The sequence below is a fragment of the Miscanthus floridulus genome, chromosome 5 (assembly GCF_019320115.1).
Source record: "Miscanthus floridulus cultivar M001 chromosome 5, ASM1932011v1, whole genome shotgun sequence".
Lineage (NCBI taxonomy): Eukaryota > Viridiplantae > Streptophyta > Magnoliopsida > Poales > Poaceae > Miscanthus > Miscanthus floridulus.
Genome location: NC_089584.1, coordinates 132,342,584 through 132,354,978, shown reverse-complemented (window position 1 = coordinate 132,354,978; position 12,395 = coordinate 132,342,584).

Here is a 12,395-nt window from a genome sequence, read left to right as displayed (position 1 = left end):
TTGAATAACAAACAAAACTTTTTATTAGCATCACAAAACTATGACCCTTTTCAGATCAGCCAAAAAATTTTATACTCCCTTTGTCCCAAAATAGTGGACGTTTTAGGATTGTGCATGGATACTAAAAGACCAAAGTGCCCCTATGGGAAGGAGAAAGATATATAGAGAAAGAGGTAGAGATGTATTGGAAAAGGAGAAATGTGTATTGAAAAGCGAGAATGTCAAATATTTTGGGACAAGATTTGAATGGTATAACGTTAACTATTTTTGGATAGAGAGAGTAAGTTGGATAGTTGAATAGTTTAAAATGAACTATAAGTTAGGCTTTTTGGATCATCTAGAGTTGTTTTTTAGCAGCTATCAACTTATTTTAGTCAATCTAAACATGATCTATATGACGCGCTCACATATACATGGCCCCTAAAGTTTTGGCGAAGAAACATATTATAATTGCAATGTATACTTGTTTGTATTTTTGTCTAGCCAAGCTTCGTTAGGGCACCACCGACGCTGGCGTATATGGATGTTAGCCTGAAGAGTGCACTGTCTCTCCACCGCAGGCTATACTAGACAAATTTGCTTCTCATTCTCTCTCTTCATAGAGTCCAAAGGCTTTTGCTTCAGTTCGTCAGCTTTGTCAGTTCAAACTGGCTCTAGGGAATCTGCTTTTACCCCACAGTGCACTCTTCGACAGCTGCTTCTGCGTTGTGTCAGTTGGGGCAATTGGCTCCTCTGCAAGCTATACTGATGCCCTGCGGGGATATCAACTGGGAAGCTTTTTTGTCCGAGCCTGTCTGGCCTGACCAAGCATATATACAGCGTGGAGCGTTGTAGAAGGCCTTAGAGACTTAGAGCTAGTTTTCGATATGAATGAGTTTTGCCGTTGGGAGATTTATCGATGATTGAACTCCGTAGTGCGGCATCGATGATTGAGCTCTCCGTAGTGTTTAGATTCGGTTGCTCTAGCACTGAATCGAACCATGCATCGTACGCTCGATTCTCCGTTTCTAGGAGTCTAGGGATGGGTTTCACTTTCACACACGCCACTCTGAAGCTGCTCACTGCCGGGGCCATTGCAAGTTGGTTCAGCTTCGGCATGCGGTTGCTAAAATCGAGCGTTGGTACCACAAGGACCACACAGCTCATAGGACATGCTATTTCAGAGCACGTACGTACGACTGGCCCGTGGCGGATACGCAGAGAATCTATCTATCGGAAGAGATCCGCGGACGAATCGCGATCCCGGTCGTCCTCGTCATCCTTGGCGCCGGAGTTGCGCGAGGGTGCGGATCCCGGCCTGCCGGGGTTGGTGCTGGCCCTGCATCCCCTGATCGATCGACTGGTGCAGGACAGCAGGAGCGATTTCGTCGCGTGCCCTCGAGCCATCTGGTCGCGGGTGACGCGGAGCCCCCGTGGCCGTGGTCCCCTCGCCCGAGATGCTGCGAGGAAGTCGGCGGCCCGCCTTTTGGGTTCGTGCTCGACTGCCCGCCGTGCTTTTCCCACTCCCCTTGCTGGGAGCCTGGGACTGGAACTTGATTGGGAGGTTGGAATCATTGGCATCGGCACGAGCCGGTCCCGTGTTTCCGACGGGATTGGGGGTGGCCTGCGCTGCGCGCCGGTGGTAGTGCCGTAGTGGTAGTGCCCTCGTCACATCAATCAGTGTCGTATGCGTTTCCTGAATCAACAGTTGGCCTCGTTTAAAGTTTGAGGTATCACACGTATAAAATATTCAGATACTAATAAAAAAAAATAAATTATAGAATCCGTCAGTAATCTATGAGATGAATTTATTAAGCCTAAGTAATCCGTCATTATCATATGTTTACTGTAGCACTGCATTGTTAAATAATAGATTAGTTAGGTTTAAAAGGTTCATCTCGTAAATTAGTCGTAAACTATGTAATTAATTATTTTTAGTCTATATTTAATACTCTATGTGTCAAACATTTAATATGATATGAAGTAAATCTTAGAGAGAGGAACTAAACAAGTCCGTGTCAATTCCGTGCTGACAAAAAAAAACAGATGCTCAGTTCGCGTGCTCAGCGTCAGCGATCAGGAGTTCAGGACCGGGGGTGACCGGGTGTCTGCGTTATTATGGTGCATTGGAGGAGGAGAAACACGACAAACGGGGCCATAAAGGGCGACGATCCCGTGGAAGATTTGGTGTGCATCGATCTGCGCTGCCTCGCGAGTTGACATGGACGTGACGTGGACCAAGGACGGTAGAGATCGATCGAGGAATCAAAGCGAGCGAGCAGCTTTAGTTTACGCCAACCATGCATCAGGGCTGGATCTGATGATGATCTGATCGATCTCCCCAATCATTGCACCACAAGGAGACAAGGACACAAGTTTGCGGAATAATGCGGAGCGGAGTGCTTGCTTATCCGAAGATCGCAGCTGAGCCGCCGGTGCGCCCTCACATGACACGGATCACTCACTGGGCATCTGCCGAGCGTACACGACGGGTGCGCGCGCGTGTGCGTCACTAATCACTAGTACTCGCCAGATTTAAAGATTTGGCCTGGGTTGGATAAAGATAGTATAGCCAATGGAGCGAGGGGACGACACAGCTTTGTGAGGCTTAGTTTTAGCTACTTTTGGACCGTTTCTTGGCGTCTCATTGCCCGATCAGTCATGGAATGGGCCCCGCGCTCCAACGGTGGATCGGCTAAATCTCTCGCTTTAATCGTTGCCTCTAACGCCTTAGTTTTTAGGATTTATTTCTCGAGAAAAAAAAGTAAAGCACACATATTCTTTCTAAACAATGTACATCATCCAGGGGCACATCATCTACTGCTAAATAAACACCACCATTGGACTTGAATCTGAGTGGACATATTATATTCCGCCAAAACTAATCTAACCAATCATATAAGTTTAGTTTGGAATTGTATGAAATTTATTCAGAAGGTATTATAATTGAGGTGAATCAAGAAATCGAATACTGGTTTCCTATGGGCCAAGCTTTAGTACTTAAGTCCAACGATCACAATGTGCGGATGACTGCAAAATGCTGAGGAAGAACCTCACTAAAATTGTGTGGTGTTAGAACCACAGAATGTGGCACCCCACCTTATGCTTATCTAATTGCACTCGTATCAACGAGGAGGCTAAGGATTGTGATCCAGTGCAAGCAAGGACAAGGCACACACCAATGCAATAGTGGCATGGTCCCTACTCGCCGCTTATCTTCTTTCCCCACTGTCCTGTAATTGTAAGTAGTACAATTACAATCACAAAGAAGGTCATTGGTCGGTGGGTGACGTACGGTCAGCATAAACCATTTCCAGATGGCTACAATACAATGCATACAATATGCATGAGCATGAATAGTATCTTAGTAGGACTTGCGACAGCGTGCATGCGTGCTACGACGTTTTGTGCTCGTTGGCATATCAAAAGGTTGCCATCACGCATGGATCTTGCACTATACCTGCACAAGAAAAGCACATGGCAAAGCTGGATTCAAAATAGACTACTACCTTACGGAATCTCAGGAACCTGAAATGGAAGACGGGGTGTCGGTGTTTTCGGACCACCGACGAGTAAATTTGTATTTGCGCGTCTGGCTCGGATGGTGTGCTCGGTGGACACAAGGGTTTATACTGGTTCGGGCGGAACGTCCCTACGTCCAGTTCGTTGCTGCTCGTGTTACCGGCACTTGGTTTGTAGTAGGGGTTATAGACAGTCGAGAGAGGGAGAGGATCCCAAGTCTCTAGTGGAAGGAGTGAATGGGTGCTGAGAGCTCGCTTGCCGCTCAGCCGTGTGCTCATGTCGTGCTCTTGTGTCAAGATCCCCCATCCAACTCCCTCCTTCATGGGGCGCCCTGCTTCCCCTTTTATAGGCGAAGGGAAAGCGTGGGTTACAGAGGAGGAAAATGAACAGAACGAGAGGGAGAAGAAGGCTTCCAGGGTTGCCAGGTCCTTCTCCTTCTTCATGCGGACTCCACCGATCCTATAGATGTCAACAGGGATAACTCCATATCGTGGCCCTGCTCGTCACTGGCGCCATGCGCAGGCGTCATCTGCTGCTGGTCATGGCATTCCACTCCGTACTGGCGAACGTCGTGGTGAACTGACGGTCTGACGCGCTTGTCAGCGTCCGTACGAGGATTAAGCATAATAGCACTGGCACGCCCGACACTGTTCTTGATGTGAATCCCTAGGTATGGCCTATCGTAGCCACGGGTTACATCAAGACGTGCCAGCCTCTTCTCCGGTGTCAGAGTTTTGACCTAGGCCCATACGCTTGTACCTGAAGTGGTCAGCGGCGGTATGGGTCCTTGTGGGATGAGACAGAACTCACGTCCTCGAGGTCGGGCGAGACAGAGCCCACGGCCTCGAGGTCGGGCAAGACGGAGCCCACAGCCTCGAGGTCGGGTGAGACGGAGCCCACGACCTTGGATGAGACAGAACCCGCGTCCTTGGGGTTAGGCGAGACGGAGCCTGCACCCAAGGGGTCAGGCAAGATGTAGCCCGCGGCCTCGAGGTCGAGCGAGACGGAGCTCGTGGCCTTGGGGTCGGGCGAGACCTTTTAATACGTCTCGAGCCATCCTGGGAAGTCAGCGTGGGCGCTAACATCCTTGCTTTGGGTATCCCTAATAGAGATACCCGACAGTAGCCCCCAAGCCTGTAGGGGAGTAGAATACTCCTTTGGAGGCTTTTTCGGATGGGAGAACTCTGAGGGCCTTGGCCTTCTTTTTGTAGCCCGAGGCATGTCCTGGTAGGACGATGATTCTCTTTTGTCACGATCGGTCTCCTAGGGGGCATGTAACCATAGAATTCGAGAGGTCAGAAAGATTATTCTTGATTCCAGTCCCCTAGGATCCGATCGGTTTGCCATCGTACTGCGACTGCGCGTTCGGTCTCCTTGCGAGTCCAACTTCCCATGAGCCCCCACACGTAGCAGGGGTCCGATCGAGGGTCAGCTTGTCTTTTTGATCGTCATCCCTCAAACATTTTTTTTGATAAAATGGAGGGACTGAGCCATGCCACATTTTCCTCGATGGACGAAACATGGTGCTCGGTGAACTATTAACGGGCTAGTCCGAGTGGGGCCCTAGCTTCCTGTTCGCGGGGGTCCAGCATGGGTCAGCTAGTGACCGACTCTAGACTCTTAGCGGCCAATCCATATAGTTCTTGGGTCCATTCGGCCGATCCCAAGGGCTCGTTGCCTTTCTTTGAGGAAAAACCACAGATTGGGAACCGACCAAGACTCGAACGTGGGCTGGGATGCCCGCGGTGCTTGTGCATCTAGGTACTAGCCACTAGTGACCCATCTCTTTCCACCCCTCACTCTAAGGGTGCCCTGGAGTGGCTGTGAACTCGTTGGTGGGCCAGCCTTTGAACTCCTGGTCCTAAATGGGCCGTAGGAGCGTTTTTAGCTCTGTATCCCTTCTTACCTGTGATGGTTCTTGACCCATCGACCGGGCGAACCGTCATTCGGCGTGTCCTTTTAGGGCGCGGCCAGAGATAGTGTGCGCACGATCTTCGAAGGAAGGTGACATGACGTGGCGTAGTAGGCGCTTGAACCTAGGCAGATAGTTCACCTTCTCGCCCCGCTCAGTCCTATAAATAGCGGCCTCCCCCTTCACATTTCTGCACACCAAAACCACAGCCTTACCTTCTCTATTTCTCTGCCGCCACCATTTGGATCTGTTGTGCTTGTTAATCTGCCACTGAAGCCCTAGATCTATAGCTTCCGCTTCTCTGCCACTGCCTTTGCTTCTCTGCAGCTGCCTCCATCCTCCATGGATTCATGGTACCACTCCAATGTTACCCATGCATGCATGGAGGGCCTCGTCAAGCGTTGTCTTCTCCGTAGGAGGACCGATGCAGCGGAGTGGCTTGTGCCCGGACGTGAGGATGCGCCGGCACCGCCCGATGGCTACATCGTCTCTTTCATGCCCTTCCACAAGTATGGACTCGAGGTTCCTCCCCACCCATTCTTTCGGGGTCTGCTGCACCACTATCTGATCGAGCTACAACACTTGAACCCCAATGGGATCCAGACATCGTGGCCTTCATCGCGATGTGCGAGGGATACCTAGGGATCAAGCTCCACTTCGAGCCGTGGAGATATTTTTTCTCCATCTCCTTGATCAAGAAGGAGAGAGGCTAGGAGACCTCGGTGCCAATAGGATGTGCAGGCATCCACCTCCGGTGGTAGTGAGCGACCGAGTACATGCCATGTTGGCTCTCTAGATCTAACAAGGGGTGGCACTCGCATCGGTTCTACCTAAAGAACGACCCTGCCGCTCCCTTGCTGGTCTTCTCTAGGCGCCTGGTCGAAGAGGCACCACTGTCATGGCCGTGGGGGCCACCCGTCAAGGAGAAGAAGAGGATGCACGACCTCCTCGAGGCCATCGCATTCCTAAAGACCCACGACCTCCGCGAGGCCGATGTCATGCGGGGGGGTATCACACGAGGAGGGTGGCACCGCTGATGGCGCGCGTCCTCCCACTATACGGGATAACACTCGGCGCATAGCTCGTCATGACGACGCTCGCCCAGGGGCTATTCCACAACAGTGAGGTAATGCAAGGCATCAAGGAGGCCACAGGGGAGGCCGACACTGTGTTCCCGATCCCTGGGCATCCTGTGATGCGGCCGGACGTGGGCTTCATTGAGCTACCGGTGAGGTTAGTCTTCTATGACTTTATCGTGCCGCTGCCAGAACATGCGCCCGTGAGGGCGGCAAACCATGCCACGGATGAATAGAGGATGAAGAAAAGGATGATGAGGAGAAGAAACGATGGTCAAAGCAGCGAGCGAAGCTGCAGCGAGGGAAGTGGCGCTGAGGTTCGTCGGGAGAAGAGAAGGAAGAAGAGGAGGACGAGGAGGATGACGGCTCTGGGTCACCCATCCCATGAGATGATCTAGCCATCGGGGACAAGGACCCACCTTCGCCATAGGTGGGGCCCTTCCTACGGCATACCCGGGGTAGGAGGGGGAGGACGCATCCTCGGAGCCGACGGAATCAAACCGCCCCACCCCGTCCGAACCTTCTACAGTGGCCTCAGAACAGGCGAAATCAGGCCACCTTGCCTTGTCTGGGCCTTTGACGGCGGCCTCAGAGCCGGTGAAATCCAAACATCCTACTCCGTCTAGGCCATCTATGGTGGTCCTAAAGCTAGCAGAAATAGGTCACCCCACTTTGTCCGAGCCCTTGACAGCACCTCTAGAGTCGGCGGGAGGCAGCCATTCTAATTCGTCTAAGCCCTCTGAGCCGAGGGAGGGCTCAAAGCGACAACGTGCCAACAAGGAGCAGCTAGGGTTGAGCAAGCCGGCCCCAAAACATCCTCACATGATGGCATCAGGGTGAGTTAAGAGTTTTTTGTCCTTTTATCTTAACGAACTAACCACCATGCCCTTACAGCGACAGAGGATGTGGGACTCTCCTGTGGCTCACTCCAAAAATGATCCTCCTCCGGCAAATGCACCAGGAGCTGACTGGCGCCACACCGGTGGTGAGCATGAGTGGCCTTGGGGCATCCACGGCGTCGCCTAGGGAGTTACAGCCGATGGCTGTGTCCATGGGAGAGTAGGTGGAGGAGGGCACGTCCAGGGTGCCCATGGCGGGCGTGGCACGGCCGATCATGTCCTCGACATCGCAGGCGGAGGCGGCACGGCCGGATCTATCGTCCATGTAGGTAGCCATGTTCATAGTGGGGCGGATGGAAGAGGGCACACCCGAGGCATCCTTAGTGGACGTGGCGACAGGGTAGGCCTCCGTGTCCACGTCACCTGCCCCCTCTATCGCTAGAGGAGCTGCTCTAGAGGAGCTGCCGCCGCAAGAGAGGTTGGTGATGTTTGAGGTCAACGCGAGGATGTCACGGTCTCTAGTTTGGGTGGCTGCCCTCGATGAAGTAGTAGAGGAGAGGGAATGGGGGAGCATCCACACAGAGGTTGGGGACACGGTTCACACCCTGACCAACATGCTGAGCTCGATGCGCGATATTGTCGCCCTGGTTTGCCAAGTATGATATGACCATGCTTCCACCCCTCATGTTCTCTTTCCATGCCTCTAAGTCTTGTCTTCTTCGCAGATCCTTATGTCCCACAGCCGGGAGAAGTCCTAGTTCCTTACTAAGGAGACACGGTGGAGTGAGGGGCTAGCCGCATAGCTCACTGTCGCTTGTTAGGAGGTGACTGAGCTTGCCCCTGCCACCCGGAAGGTGGCTGACCTTTGAGTCAGGGGGCAGGACGCTTGCGACGATGCCCGCAAGGCCGAGGAGAAGCTTGCGGCCCATATCGAGAGGGTACGCATGAACGCCGTGGAGGTCGAGCAGCTACGGAAGGAGCGGGATGATTTGCTCTGGGCCATAGAGGCGCTCCGTATGGGGATTGACCTGGCTCGCCAGGAGCGCGCCGATGCTCAGCAGCGGATTAATCACCTCGAGGATGAGCTTTAGGGGGGAGAGGGGCCTAAAGGTTGCAGCCAAGGGTGTGGCCACAGGGCTCACCGTGGAGGTCGGTCAACACCAAGAATAGGTCCAGCGCCTAGAGGCCGAGGTGACCCGATAGCATGATAAGGTGCACAGGCTTCGAGCGGACATGAATGATAAGTCTCTGGTTTTCCTTATTGTCTTTCTCCCTAGAATCCATGGTAAGCCTTTTGACACGGTCAGTATGTGACTTAGGCAGGTCTTGATGACAAGCTTGAGGCGAAGGTGGTGAAGAGCCACGGCCTAGACAAAGAGCTTAGCAAGGTGAAGGACACCCTCTAGAAGGAGAAGGACGAACACAACAGCCTGTGCATCGCCATCTAGCTGGTCTACGACGAGCTTGAGCTAGCCCTAGAGCGGGAGACAAGCTCGCTCATGGTTCATGCCACCCGGATCATGGACCGGGCATGTGAAGAGTCGAGATGGCTACTAGAGGGGCGGGGGGTGAATAGTCATTTCTAAAACTTAATCACGCCGGCTAACCAAAACAAGTGTGAAATTAAAACTATCGGTCTAGCCATGACTACACCCCTCTATCTATGTTCTCTAGCACCTTGCAAAGATCATAATTAAGCAACAAAGGTGCCGGGTTAACTAGAGCTCACCTAACCAATTCTAGGAGCAAGGTCACACAAACCTATACCACTAGTATTTCAAGCAATGAGGGAGCTCCTACACATGCTAGTAAGCAAAAGCACAAATCCAACTAAGCTCACTAGCAATGCTCAATAACAAGGCAACCAATGCCAAATTAGAGAGCGCAAATACTTAGCTACACAAACTAAGTAAAGTGACTAACAAGGTGCTGTGACCAGACTCACAGGTGCTGATCGGATGCTGGACCCAGCGTCCGGTCGTTTTTCGTGCCAGCGTCCGGTCACAGACCTTTCAGCGCTAAAACGGTTATAACTCTTAGCTCCGAACTCTGATTTTAATGATCTTGGACAATTTGGAAAGCTTACTCAGAGGGCTACACATACCACATGCATACTTGATCCAAATCACAATGGATCAAAATAGTATTCTAATCCAAGGACCATCCTATAGTTCGGAGTACACCGAAAAACCTTTTTCTCTTCTCTAAGTTGATTCACGACAACTCTAACTTCTTCTCCTTTGCAAATGTGCAAACACCACCAAGTGTGCACCACCATGTTTATGTGTGTTAGCTTTTCACAAACATTTTCCAAAGGATTAGCCACTCAACTTGCCACGCCACTCGATCCTAGCGATGATGCAAAGTTAGATCACTCGAGTGGCACTAGATGACCGATATGCAAACAAGTTTGCCCCTCTTGATAGTATGGCCATCTATCCTAAACCTGGTCATCAAGTTCTCTACACACTTATGACCGGTGAAATGAAATGTCCTAGGTTATACCATTGCCTTGCGTATTTCATTCCATCTCCTCCAATGTCGATGCAACATATGCACCAACATGATCAACAATGATATGATCCACTTCATATCATCACATGATCATATTGGTTCATCGATCTTGACTTCACTTGCTTTTCACCATTGCCTTCGTCCATCAGCGCCAAGTCTTGCTCAAGATTCATCGCCACGTGGTCCATCGCTCCAAAGCCTCCGACTTGCCCTTTATGCTTGCAACCGGTCCATCAAGCCAAGTCTTGTCTTGATCTTCTCCACCTTGATCACATGACTCAATGTCATGTCTCATGTGCAATAAGCTCCTTCATCATCACATGTGTGAGCTTTGCAACATCTCCAAACTATTTTCACCTTCACGGCATATGTTGCTCACACACATGTACTTGTGGACTAATCACCTGTGTATCTCACATAAACACAATTAGTCCACCTAGGGTTGTCACTCAATTACCAAAACTACACAAGGCCCTTTCAATCTCCCCCTTTTTGGTAATTGATGACAACTCTACAAAGATATGGAAATTAAGCTCTTTTGAATTCATGTTGCTTGCCCAAGCAATTTTACCATGTGTAAATGATTTTGGACAAGTACCACAAACCCAAAATGTTAGTATTAGCTCGCCCTGCATATGTGCTAGAGTGTTTGTTTTGAAGCTCGCACATATGCATAGATTGAAATTGTGGTAGAGTAATTACTACTAAATGATGCTAAGGTGTATAGAGTAAACCTCTAAAGCGTGATACCAATCGGAGTTGCACCTTTAAGTTCATCCTTAGCACTATGGTTAGCTAGATATCACTTAGAAATAAAATCACTAGATACCTCGTGAGATCAACATTAAAACCAAGGTACTAGTATTACTTGAAAAGCATACCAAGTGTCTAGCTATCATCTTATGCATGCTAGTTTTTATTTCATCAATCAAATTCTACAACTAGCATACCTCACACAAGCATGCATATTGAATTTAAGAGCTTATGCAATGCAAGCAAGCACATGAATATGCACATATCAAATGCAATCAATCAAAGTTCATGAGCTTGCTCCCCCTATTTGTGTGCTCCTCTTGTCCAAGAATTTTAATCCATCTCTTTTCTTTAATGTTGATCCCTCTTTATCCATGTCCATGTCCAACCTCTACTTCTTTGTCTCAATCTCTCCCAAAGGTTTCATATCTTATCTCTCCCCCTTGTACAATCTCAATCTCAAGGCTTTCATATCTTTGTACAATCTCTCCTCCTTTGTCATCAATTTTTATAAAAGGTATGCTTCTCATTGATGCAAAGGTATGCATTTGGGGTAGATGGTTGAGGCTTGAATCTTGTATTTTTTATGGACATCACTTGATTGTTGGAATGACACCACTTGTAGATACCACTTGTAACTTGTGCCACTTGTATCTTGTGTAGGGCTTCTTGAGATACCACACATAGGATCTTTGATCTTGATATTAATTTGTGGGACATCTCCCCCTATGTGATAGCATGGGTCATCTATTTGATACACTTGAGCTCTTGTAGGTGAGGGATGCATTCTTCATTTGATGATCACTTAAAGTTGAGGATCACTTGTGGAACCATCGTCTTGCATGATTGATACTATGTGTAGATGTGATACCACTTGAAAGAATCTTTTAGTATGGAACCACTTGTTGGATTTATCAATAAAAAAACATTTCTTGAATATTTGCTATCTTCATGAGTACCACTTATAGGATATCACTTGTGAGTTGATCTAGACATCACTTATAGATTCTTAAAGAAATACTTGAGTCTAGATACCACTTGTAACAAAAACTAGATATCCATTTGCATTGTTGTCTTGTGCTTGTACTCTTATCACTATCATGAGCTTCTATGGTTGACTTGAACTAAATTGATTTGCCTAAGCTTCCAAGTCCGGTTTGAACCAATGACAAGCTTCTTCACACCTCTTATAAGGGTTATCTTGCCAATGTTGTACTTGTCTCTTGTTAGCAATCCAAATAAAATCAAGTACTTGGGTTCACTAGCTCATGAACAAATTCATATACTAACCACTAGATCAAGTAATCATTCAAGCAATAGTGGTAGGCTATGAATTTAAATATTTCATTTATTATGCATGATCCTATGAATCATGTACTATATGCACTAATCGCATACTAGTAAGGGATGAAATAATCATGCACATTACAATGATACCTTTGCTATGTTGGAGTAGAGGATAGTCACATAGATTCAATTCATTACTCCAATATTAATGTGAAGTCTAATTATAAGCTTGGTGAAGACCAATAGATACCATTTTGAATTCCATTCTTCACCCATATGAAATGAATACCACTTATGATCAAATGCCCTTTTTTGTTGTGGTTGGCTTGCTTCTTCTTTTCATCTTTACTTGCATGAGAGCATCAATTTGAGAACACCAGTTGAAATATCATGACTAGCTCTCTTTTGGGTGTTGCTTGCTTTTCTTGATCAACCCCTTTTGATTGCTTCAACTAAGCATCTCAAATATTTCTCAGATCACCACTTCCATGTTAGCCTTCCAAGTACCACACT